Below are 12973 nucleotides of genomic sequence, written 5' to 3' on the forward strand. Positions count from 1 at the left end.
TTAGGCTTATTATATCTGATCTAAAACCCTGATTTGGTAAGATTAGACTGTCACGTTAGTCGAGGATCTCTGATCATCATTTAGCGTTGGAGGGTTGTTTATTACAGCAACCCGCTATTTTGAGAGCAATATAAAAAGATAAATAATTGTGTTTATGTGTTTAATCTGTCTTCTTCATCTACAAGCCATGTTTAGTTTTGAAATGGACCTGAGCACCTATTTTACATGTTTACATGTCTTAGAATTGCTACTGTTCATTGCTGCTATAATTTCATATGACATTTATCTGAGTTATATGCATGTTTTATTCAGAATTAAAATATTTAATATATTTAAGTATAATGGAAGCATGTCACTTATTTCTCTAATATTACAACAGATATTATGTATTTACTGGTGTCTTTACTTTTTATGTGCCCTTTTTATCATGTTGGCTGATAAAAAATGTGATCCCAAGATTTAGTATGTTGCAGTTTCTTAACACGTTATTAGTACATTCTGTCATATGCTTAAACCTACCCAACGTATACTATTTGTCACACGGACAGGTCACAGGTAGGTAGTCTTTGTCAAACTGTCCTATGTGACAAGATTTGTTTCCCCTAGATCGTGAACAACAATCGACTGTATATTATTGATTGATTGCAACAGTTTTAGATGGTCTAGTATAGTACATGGTTTGCACTAGAATGATCTTGTAGCAACAAATAAATATGTCCATTTTTCATATCATTCTTGATGCTACCATGTTTACATCTATTATGTTCTATGAACTTGTTGTCGTTGTTTTTTTCACTTTTGAGATAGAAGATGTCAATTTGTTGACAAACATCGGTTCTGGTGCACCTCTTGCATCGGCCCTCGAGGCATCTCGCATGGCGGCCCCTAGGCCCTAGGGACCTCTTGCCCCGGTCCCAGGGCACCTCACGAGCCAGGCACCGTGGCACCTCTTCGCCCCAACCCTCGAGCATCCCAAACATCGCCCCTAATCTCAATAATAACTCCTGTCATAAAATTCAACAAACGACTTAAACAAACATCGTGGCATGCACACAAAATACGGGGTTATCTGAGGCATAAATATTAGGATTGTGCATTCGGTCTATTAGAGTAATTTAGATTGTTCTATTCGAGTTTATAAAATTTCAGGTTCTAAAAATGAGGACCAAAATTTTCAAAATAATTTTAGGAACCGAATCCGAACATACCCACAATCTCAGTTCGGTCTATCCGACAAAATAGTACAGAGACTATTGTTTTTTTGTTAAAATATATATAATGAATAATTAAATAAAAGTACTATTATTACAACAAGTTACTATAAAAATAGCATAAGATATATATACTATCATTAAGACGCTATCACATTTTTTAATTAATAAGTTCATAAATCACATAACAATATTATCACATACTAAGAGCTTTTTTCAGGTTATTCGATTTATTCAGGTTTTAAAGGATAGGAACAAACCTAAAAAACCGAATAGACCAACAATTCGGCCTATTTGGGTTCCGTTACCGGTTTTAAAATGTCCATTCTAGGCATAATGTGATAAACTCATTATACAGATGTATTTGTTTGCTTTTGTGATATAAAAACAACTAGAATGTGATAACACAATGGGGTGGTGGCGCAGTTGGTTAGCGCGTAGGTCTCATAGCTAAACTTGAGTGATCCTGAGGTCGAGAGTTCGAGCCTCTCTCACCCCATATTTTTGTACTTCAGGGCTTCTTTTTTTCCGACGAAGGAATAGGTGCTCGATTTTCCGAATCATATGCTACCATGTGTGAAGCCTCCAGAGTTTGATTAATCTCATTAGTCATTAACGTGCCCAGAGAATGCCATGAATTGCTGCTGTAGGAGTCCGATGCGCGTGTCCTCACGTTTTTCTAAAAACCGGGTAGGAAAAGCTGGATTGCATACATATGAAATTTCGCATCAACAATTTTCATAAAGTTGTGCTTATTCATTTGACAGTTCCTAATGCGACTATTTTGTTCCTCCTTAGATAAGTTCTAAACAGTATATTTTTAGCGATAATATTTAAGCTTACGTATTCTTTTTACATGGACTACTAATATTCCTAATATGATATTGATTACAATATACCTCTTCACTGGTGTTCATAGACAGTTATATTTTTTAAAACATCCGCTTCAATATAGATTATATTTGTAGTTTACTTTTCGTTAGCAGGATAAAACACTCTATTAAACAAGTGTGTACCCATATATTTATTATTTTTCTTTACATCAAGGATTTCTATGTAGCTACAATGTTGGGTAAAAAACAAAGACAATGACACAATATGTTCCATACCTATTAAAATGTTCGGTCCAAGTGTTATTAACTGATTAATAACACTTACATTTTCTTATTTCTAATTATATCAATAATTTCCAACGATGGAAAATATGTGATAAGGACGTTGACCGATGGAAAATATTGGAAAACATGTCTTAGGATGTCTCCATCAGTTCCCTATCCCGTCGCTTATCATATCCCCTATTTTTAAACTTCATCGTGCTTGATTGGTTACCCACACCGTTTCGTCTTAAGTCGTCACATGCGTTAACTTTGACTGATAGAAAATAGGATGAATGGACAAATGCAAAATAAGTCATTTTGAGACGATTTGACTGCATCCACAGGTACACTTAAAACAACATTATCCGCCCAACCAGGGTGAGGCGAGCCTACGTGCGGACACAGTACAAATCACCTATGTTACGTGATCTTTTGTGGACAACCTTAAGTTTTAGAGTTTAGAATATATACTTTTACGTTTATACTCTTTTTTGTTTATTTTATATTTCAATGTATATACATATACAATGTACATTTATATATATTAACACATTTACAATGATTTATATTTATGTAGAATTTAAGAACTCACAATCGATTTTGATGTCGTGCGCGTCATACGCTAGTTAGAACCATGATAGGATAATCGTAAACACGATGTTGATCTACAATCAAGGGGTCGAATATTATTTTATTCATCGGTAAAAGTAAAAAAACACTAGGGGAGAACCGAGAATGTCACTCGACTCGGATGATGCTGCGCGCTCAAGGGGCAGTATATTTTGCATTTGCTGGCAACATCAGCAGACACGCTGGGAGGGGCCATCTCTACTACTAATTATGTACCTAACGTAGGCGTCCACATCCAGGTGTTCTGCCGCTAGCGCACCCCGCGTCCCGCCGCCCCTACCTCTCCCCCATTCCCTCCCTCGCACATCCGCCCCCCTCGCCCACCTCTCCTTGCACGCCGGATGCCTCGCCGCGCAGACCCCGCGGCCTCCAGCGCCTGCGCCACCGCGGCGCGTGCCACCGCCCGCCCGAACTCGTCCCCGCTGCCGCCACCTCCTGCGCTCATATCTCCGCCGCTTCTCCTCCCCACGCTTTCCAGGCACTCATGCCGCCGAAGCGCCGAGCAGGGCGGGTCACATATCCGGACGGGCGGACGACCGCTAGGGTTCAGATCCCTCGGACTGCGCCACCGCTCGACCTGAATCTATTGACCCACGCTCAGCAACGCATCGAATCGAGCTCCTCTAGCTCACTCTCGCTCCCGGCTGGTCGCCTGAGTGATTCGACCTGGTATTCAAATTCAAGCCCCAAACGGTTCGTAAGAATTCGAGTCGAGGCAATGCGGAGCGCGGCGGGGCGGATTGGGCGGCAAATGGTGGGGATGGGTAGGTGGGTCAGAGACGGAGGGGATGGCGCCATGGCGGTGGGCAGGCGTAGCACCGCTACACCGCACGCGTCCGCGGCGGCGTCCGCCTCGGCGCCGGTCTCGCACACCGTCCCGCAGCGATCCAATCACGCCTCACCCTCTGCTGCCTCCTCCCATCCCCTCTCCCATCGAATCCGTGATTCCGCGTCCCGGTGTCCACCCAGTTCCCCGCTCGCCGCCGATGAAGGGCGGCCGCCTGCACCGACCGGAGCCGCCGCAGACCCACCTCGCCATGGCCGCGGCGGCCGCGGCGCCTCCCAGCCCCGCCCCTAACCCCTCCGATGACCCCTAACAACACGGCGGACAGCTCGTGGACGGTGGACTGTTCCTGCTGCGTCACGTTCGACGACGGCGAGGAGATGGTCAGCTGGCTGCGCGCCTCCCCGACCCCATCATTGGCGGCTCCAGCTCCCACGACGGCGACATTCCGCCGCTCATGTCTCGGCCCCCCTCACTGGCGACCCCGGCCCCAGCAACACACAGAGAGCAAAAAGGATGGGTCTTCGACACACCGTCGGATCCCTTGGGCACCGCCTACCTTTGTCGCCACCATTCCCGTCCTTATCCCTTCGCCTACTCAAGTACGTACGCACCCCTCCTCCTTCTGCAGCTCTCGTTCATTTCACCCTTCCCTGCTGTCCTGCATCGTGACGTGACCCCTTCCGTTCATCCATGTCGTGCCGCTTTTCAAAGTCCATAGGAAGCGAGGCAGGGAGGAGGACGATGACAACCCTGGCCGCTGTTTTTGTTAGGCTCGTTATAGATGTGAAAGTCGCCTAGAGGGGGGGTGAATAGGGCGAAACTGAAATTTACAAATATAAACACAACTACAAGCCGGGTTAGCGTTAGTAATAAAGGAATGAGTCCGCGAGAGAGGGTGAAAAACAAATCGCAAGCAAAATGAAGAGTGAGACACGCGGATTTGTTTTACCGAGGTTCGGTTCTTGCAAACCTACTCCCCGTTGAGGAGGCCACAAAGGCCGGGTCTCTTTCAACCCTTCCCTCTCTCAAACGATCCACGGATCGAGTGAGCTTTCTCTTCTCAATCACTTGGAACACAAAGTTCCCACAAGGACCACCACAAGATTGGTGTCTCTTGTCTCAATTACAAGTGAGTTTGATTGCAATGAAAGAATCAAGAAGGAAGAAAGCAATCCAAGCGCAAGAGCTCGAAAGAACACAAGCAAATCTCTCTCTCTAATCACTATGGCGTTGTGTGGAATTTGGAGAGGATTTGATCTCTTTGGTGTGTCTAGAATTGAATGCTAGAGCTCTTGTAGTAGTTGGGAAGTGGAAAACTTGGATGCAATGAATGGTGGGGTGGTTGGGGTATTTATAGCCCCAACCACCAAATGTGGCCGTTGGAAGGCTGTCTGTTCGATGGCGCACCGGACAGTCCGGTGCACACCGGACAGTCCGGTGCCCCCTGCCACGTCATCACTGCCGTTGGATTCTAGCCGTTGGAGCTTCTGACTTGTGGGCCCGCCAGGGTGTCCGATGCACACCGGACAGGTACTGTTTGCTGTCCGGTGTGCCAGCATGGGCGCGCCTGACTTCTGCGCGCGCTGCGCGCGCATTTATTGCGCAGCAGGTAGCCGTTGGCGTGGAGATAGCCGTTGCTTCGGAGTCGCACCGGACAGTCCGGTGCACACCGGACAGTCCGGTGAATTATAGCGGACAAGCCGTTGGAGTTTCCCGAAGCTGGCGAGTTCCTGAGGCTGGTCTTCCTTGGCGCACCGGACACTGTCCGGTGTACACCGGACAGTCCGGTGAATTATAGCGCGAGTGCCTCTGGAAATTCCCGAAGGTGGCGAGTTTGAGTTGGAGTCCTCTGGTGCACCGGACACTGTCCGGTGGTGCACCGGACACTGTCCGGTGTACAGCGGACAGTCCGGTGCTCCCAGACCAGAGGCCCTTCGGTTGCCACTTTGCTCCTTTGTTGAATCCAAAACTTGGTCTTTTTATTGGCTGAGTGTGAACCTTTTACACCTGTGTAATCTATACACTTGGGCAAACTTAGTTAGTCCAAATGTTTGTGTTGGGCAATTCAACCACCAAAATTAATTAGGGATTAGGTGTAAGCCTAATTCCCTTTCAATCTCCCCCTTTTTGGTGATTGATGCCAACACAAACCAAAGCAAATATAGAAGTGCATATTTGAACTAGTTTGCATAATGTAAGTGTAAAGGTTGCTTGGAATTGAGCCAATATAAGTACTTACTCGATATGCAAGGATTGTTTCTTTCTTATATAACATTTTGGACCACGTTTGCACCACATGTTTTGTTTTTGCAAACTCTTTTGTAAATCATTTTCAAAGTTCTTTTGCAAATAGTCAAAGGTAAATGAATAAGATTTTTGCAAGGCATTTTCAAGATTTGAAGTTTTCTCCCCCTGTTTCAAATGCTTTTCCTTTGACTAAACAGAAGTCCCCCTAAGTGAAATCCTCCTCTTAGTGTTCAAGAGGGTTTTGATATATCATTTTTGAAATTCTATTTTCTCCCCCTTTTGAACACAATAGGAAACCAATTGAAAATTCAACACTAAGTTTTTGAAATTGGTGGTGGTGCGGTCCTTTTGCTTTGGGCTCATTTCTCCCCCTTTTTGGCATGAATCGCCAAAAACGGAATCATTAGAGCCCTTGAAGTGCTATCTTTCTCTTTGGTCATAAATAAATGAGTTAAGATTATACCAAAGGTGAAGTACGGTCCTGTTGCTTTGGGCTCTTACTTTCTCCCCCAAAGACAAAGTCCTTTCCTTTGATGCTCATGCTTTTCTCCCCAAGAATGGAGAGTTGCTTGGAGCGACGGTGAAGGATGAGTTACGTAGTGGAAGCCTTTTGTCTTCGCCGAAGACTCCAATTTCCTTTCAATACACCTATGACTTGGTTTGAAATAGACTTGAAAACACATTGGTCATAGCATATGAAAGAGACATGATCAAAGGTATATAAATGAGCTATGAGTGCAATTTTAACAAAAGAAATTCCTAGAATCAAGAATATTAAGCTCATGCCTAAGTTTGTTAAAAGATTGTTCATCAAGAGGCTTGGTAAAGATATCGGCTAATTGATCTTTAGTATTAATGTATGAAATCTCGATATCTCCCTTTTGTTGGTGATCCCTAAGAAAATGATACCGAATGGCTATGTGCTTAGTGCGGCTATGCTCGACGGGATTGTCGGCCATTTTGATTGCACTCTCATTATCACATAGCAAGGGGACTTTGGTCAATTTGTAACCGTAGTCCCACAGGGTTTGCCTCATCCAAAGCAATTGCGCGCAACAATGACCTGCGGCAATATACTCGGCTTCGGCGGTGGAAAGAGCGACCGAATTTTGCTTCTTTGAAGCCCAAGACACCAAGGATCTTCCCAAGAACTGGCAAGTCCCCGATGTGCTCTTCCTATTGATTTTACACCCCGCCCAATCGGCATCCGAATAACCAATTAAATCAAATGTGGATCCCCTAGGATACCAAAGCCCAAACTTAGGAGTATAAGCCAAATATCTCAAGATTCGTTTTACGGCCGTAAGGTGAGCTTCCTTAGGGTCGGCTTGTAATCTTGCACACATGCATACGGAAAGCATAATATCCGGTCGAGATGCACATAAATAGAGTAATGAACCTATCATCGACCGGTATACCTTTTGATCCACGGACTTACCTCCCGTGTCGAGGTCGAGATGCCCATTAGTTCCCATGGGTGTCTTGATAGGCTTGGCATCCTTCATCCCAAACTTGGTTAGAATGTCTTGAGTGTACTTTGTTTGGCTGATGAAGGTGCCCTCTTGGAGTTGCTTTACTTGAAATCCTAAGAAATACTTCAACTCCCCCATCATAGACATCTCGAACTTTTGTGTCATGATCCTACTAAATTCCTCACAAGTAGATTCGTTAGTAGACCCAAATATGATATCATCAACATAAATTTGGCATACAAACAAATCATTTTCAAGAGTTTTAGTGAATAGAGTAGGATCGGCTTTACCGACTTTGAAGCCATTAGCAATAAGGAAATCTCTAAGGCATTCATACCATGCTCTTGGGGCTTGCTTGAGCCCATAAAGCGCCTTAGAGAGCTTATAGACATGGTTAGGATACTCACTGTCTTCAAAGCCGGGAGGTTGCTCAACATAGACCTCTTCTTTGATTGGTCCATTGAGGAAGGCACTTTTCACGTCCATTTGATAAAGCTTAAAGCCATGGTAAGTAGCATAGGCCAATAATATGCGAATTGACTCAAGCCTAGCTACGGGTGCATAGGTTTCACCGAAGTCCAAACCTTCGACTTGGGAGTATCCCTTGGCCACAAGTCGAGCTTTGTTCCTTGTCACCACACCATGCTCATCTTGCTTGTTGCGGAAGACCCATTTGGTTCCTACAACATTTTGATTAGGACGTGGAACTAGATGCCATACCTCATTCCTAGTGAAGTTGTTGAGCTCCTCTTGCATCGCCACCACCCAATCCGAATCTTGAAGTGCTTCCTCTACCTTGTGTGGCTCAATAGAGGAAACAAACGAGTAATGCTCACAAAAATGTGCAACACGAGATCTAGTAGTTACCCCCTTATGAATATCGCCTAGGATGGTGTCGACGGGGTGATCTCGTTGGATTGCTTGGTGGACTCTTGGGTGTGGCGGTCTTTGTACCTCATCCTCCTTGTCTTCTTCATTTGTATCTCCCCCTTGATCAATGCCATCATCTTGAGGTGGCTCATTTGCTTGATCTTCTATTTCATCAACTTGAGCTTCATCCTCATTTTGGGTTGGTGGAGATGCTTGCGTGGAGGAGGACGGTTGATCTTGTGCATTTGGAGGCTCTTCGGATTCCTTAGGACACACATCCCCAATGGACATGTTCCTTAGCGCGATGCATGGAGCCTCTTCTTCACCTATCTCATCAAGATCAACTTGCTCTACTTGAGAGCCGTTAGTTTCATCAAACACAACGTCACATGAGACTTCAACTAGTCCAGTGGACTTGTTAAAGACCCTATATGCCCTTGTGTTTGAGTCATAACCAAGTAAAAAACCTTCTACAGTCTTAGGAGCAAATTTAGATTTTCTACCTCTTTTAACAAGAATAAAGCATTTGCTACCAAAGACTCTAAAATATGCAATGTTGGGCTTTTTACCGGTTAGGAGTTCATATGATGTCTTCTTGAGGATTCGGTGTAGATATAACTGGTTGATGGCGTAGCAAGCGGTGTTGACCGCCTCGGCCCAAAACCGATCCGATGTCTTGTACTCATCAAGCATGGTTCTTGCCATGTCCAAAAGAGTTCGATTCTTCCTTTCCACTACACCATTTTGTTGTGGCGTGTAGGGAGAAGAGAACTCATGCTTGATGCCCTCCTCCTCAAGGAAGCCTTCAATTTGAGAGTTCTTGAACTCCGTCCCGTTGTCGCTTCTTATTTTCTTGATCCTTAGGCCGAACTCATTTTGAGCCCGTCTCAAGAATCCCTTTAAGGTCTCTTGGGTTTGAGATTTTTCCTGTAAAAAGAATACCCAAGTGAAGCGAGAATAATCATCCACAATAACTAGACAGTACTTACTCCCGCCGATGCTTAGGTAAGCGATCGGGCCGAATAGATCCATGTGCAGGAGCTCCAGTGGCCTGTCGGTCATCATTATGTTCTTATGCGGATGATGAGTGCCAACTTGCTTTCCTGCTTGGCATGCGCTACAAATCCTGTCTTTCTCAAATTGAACATTTGTTAATCCTAAAATGTATTCTCCCTTTAGAAGCTTGTGAAGGTTCTTCATTCCAACATGGGCTTGTCGGCGGTGCCAGAGCCAACCCATGTTAGTCTTAGCAATTAAGCAAGTGTCGAGTTCAGCTCTATCAAAATCTACCAAGTATAGCTGACCCTCTAACACTCCCTTAAATGCTATTGAATCATCACTTCTTCTAAAGACGGTGACACCTACATCAGTGAATAGACAGTTGTAGCCCATTTGACATAATTGAGAAACGGAAAGCAAATTGTAATCTAAAGAATCAACAAGAAAAACATTGGAAATGGAATGGTCAGGAGATATAGCAATTTTACCAAGACCTTTGACCAAACCTTGATTTCCATCCCCGAATGTGATTGCTCGTTGGGGATCTTTGTTTTTCTCATAGGAGGAGAACATCTTTTTCTCCCCAGTCATGTGGTTTGTGCACCCGCTGTCGAGTATCCAACTTGAGCCCCCGGATGCATAAACCTACAAAACAAGTTTAGTTCTTGACTTTAGGTACCCAAATGGTTTTGGGTCCTTTGGCATTAGACACAAGAACTTTGGGTACCCAAACACAAGTCTTGGAACCCTTGTGCTTGCCCCCAACATATTTGGCAACTACCTTGCCGGATTTGTTAGTCAAAACATAAGATGCATCAAAAGTTTTAAATGAAATGTTATGATCATTTGATGCACTAGGAGTTTTCTTTCTAGGCAACTTAGCATGGGTTGGTTGCCTAGAGCTAGATGTCTCACCCTTATACATAAATGCATGATTAGGGCCAGAGTGAGACTTCCTAGAATGAATTCTCCTAATTTTGCTCTCAGGATAACCGGCAGGGTATAAAATGTAACCCTCGTTATCCTGAGGCATGGGAGCCTTGCCCTTAACAAAGTTGGACAATCTTTTTGGAGGGGCACTAATTTTGACATTGTCTCCCCTTTGGAAGCCAATGCCATCCTGATGCCCGGGCGTCTCCCATTATAAAGCATGCTACGAGCAAATTTAAATTTCTCATTTTCTAAGTTGTGCTCGGCAATTTTAGCATCTAATTTTGCTATATGATCATTTTGTTGTTTAATTAAAGCCATATGATCATGAATAGCATCAATGTTAATATCTCTACATCTAGTGTAAATAGAAGTGTTCTCAACGATAGGTGTAGAGGGTTTGCAAGATTTTAGTTCTACAACCTTAGCATGCAATATCTCATTTTTACTTCTAAGGTCGGAAATAGTAGCATTGCAAACATCAAAATCTTTAGCCTTAGCAAGCAATTTTTCATTCTCAATTCTAAGGCTAGCAAGGGAAGCATTTAACTTATCAATCCTAGCAAGTAAATCAACATTATCATCTCTAGGATTTGAAGTTGGAATATTGCAAACATGTGAATCAACCTTAGCATTTAAACTAGCATTTTCATTCCTAAGGTTGTCAATCATCTCACGGCAAGTGCTTAGCTCACTAGATAATTTCTCACATTTTTCTACTTCTAGAGCATAAGCATTTTTAACCTTAACATGTTTCTTATTTTCTTTAATTAGACAATCCTCTTGTGAATCCAAAAGGTCATCCTTTTCATGAATAGCACTAATTAATTCATTTAATTTTTCTTTTTGTTCCATGTTAAGATTGGCAAAAAGGGTACGTAAGTTATCCTCCTCATCACTAGCATTTTCATCACTAGAGGTTTCATATTTAGTGGAGGATCTTGATTTTACCTTCTTCCTTTTGCCGTCCTTTGCCATGAGGCACTTGTGGCCGACGTTGGGGAAGAGAAGCCCTTTGGTGACGGCGATGTTAGCAGCGTCCTCGTCGTCGGAGGAGTCGCTTGAGCTTTCGTCGGAATCCCACTCCCGACAAACATGGGCATCGCCGCCCTTCTTCTTGTAGTATCTCTTCTTCTCCTTTCTTCTCCCCTTCTTGTCGTCGCCTCGGTCACTGTCACTTGATATAGGACATTTAGCAATAAAATGACCGGGCTTACCACATTTGTAGCAAACCTTCTTGGAGCGGGACTTGTAGTCTTTCCCTCTCCTTTGCTTGAGGATTTAGCGGAAGCTCTTGATGACGAGCGCCATTTCCTCATTGTCGAGCTTGGAGGCGTCTATTGGTTGTCGACTTGGTGTAGCCTCCTCCTTCTTTTCCTCCGTCGCCTTGAATGCGACGGGTTGAGCTTCGGATGTGGATGGATCATCAAGCTCGTTGATCTTCCTCGAGCCTTCGATCATGCACTCAAAACTTACAAAATTCCCGATAACTTCCTCGGGGGTCATTTTAGTATATCTAGGATTACCACGAATTAATTGAACTTGAGTGGGGTTAAGGAAAATGAGAGATCTTAGAATGACCTTAACCATTTCGTGGTCGTCCCACTTTACGCTCCCGAGGTTGCGCACTTGGTTCACCAAGGTCTTGAGCCGATTGTACATGTGTTGTGGCTCCTCCCCTTTGCGAAACCGGAACCGACCGAGCTCCCCCTCGATCGTTTCCCGCTTGGTGATCTTTGTGAGCTCGTCTCCCTCGTGCGCGGTTTTGAGCACATCCCAAACATCTTTGGCGCTCTTCAACCCTTGAACTTTGTTATACTCCTCTCTACTTAAAGAGGCGAGGAGTATTGTTGTCGCTTGAGAGTTGAAGTGCTCGATTTGGGCCACCTCATCCTCATCATAATCCTTGTCCCCTACGGACGGTACCTGTGCACCAAACTCAACAACATCCCATATACTTTTGTGGAGTGAGGTTAGATGAAATCGCATTAAATCACTCCACCTAGCATAATCCTCACCATCAAAAGTTGGTGGTTTGCCCAATGGGACGGAAAGTAAAGGTGCATGTTTAGAAATGCGAGGGTAGTGTAGGGGAATCTTACTAAACTTCTTACGCTCTTGGCGTTTAGAAGTTACGGAGGGCGCATCGGAGTCGGAGGTCGATGTTGATGAAGTGTCAGTCTCGTAGTAGACTACGTTCCTCATCCTCTTTTGCTTGTCCCCATTCCGACGCGGCTTGTGGGAAGAAGATTTTTCCTTCTTCTCTTTGTGGTGAGAAGAAGATTTCTTCTCCTTCCCTTTGTTGGAGGAGATCTTCTTCTTCTCCTTCCTCTTGGTGCGGGACGCTTCCGATGAAGTGCTCCCGTGGCTTGTAGTGGGCTTTTCGCCGGTCTCCATCTCTTTCTTGGCGTGATCTCCCGACATCACTTCGAGCGGTTAGGCTCTAATGAAGCACCGGGCTCTGATACCAATTGAAAGTCGCCTAGAGGGGGGGTGAATAGGGCGAAACTGAAATTTACAAATATAAACACAACTACAAGCCGGGTTAGCGTTAGTAATAAAGGAATGAGTCCGCGAGAGAGGGTGAAAAACAAATCGCAAGCAAAATGAAGAGTGAGACACGCGGATTTGTTTTACCGAGGTTCGGTTCTTGCAAACCTACTCCCCGTTGAGGAGGCCACAAAGGCCGGGTCTCTTTCAACCCTTCCCTCTCTCAAACGATCCACGGAT

The 12973-nt window shown here is 44.4% G+C and overlaps 1 non-coding gene across 1 annotated transcript; it reads left to right on the plus strand.

Annotated features, from left to right (window-relative positions):
• Positions 1-1622: 1622 nt before the first annotated feature.
• TRNAM-CAU (transfer RNA methionine (anticodon CAU)) lies at positions 1623-1710 on the plus strand. Its single transcript is given in 2 exon segments — positions 1623-1660; positions 1675-1710. It is a non-coding gene; the product is annotated as a tRNA-Met (tRNA).
• The last annotated feature ends 11263 nt before the right edge of the window (positions 1711-12973 follow it).

Source organism: Zea mays, chromosome 2, assembly GCF_902167145.1.
Source record: "Zea mays cultivar B73 chromosome 2, Zm-B73-REFERENCE-NAM-5.0, whole genome shotgun sequence".
In the NCBI taxonomy this organism is placed as follows: domain Eukaryota; kingdom Viridiplantae; phylum Streptophyta; class Magnoliopsida; order Poales; family Poaceae; genus Zea; species Zea mays.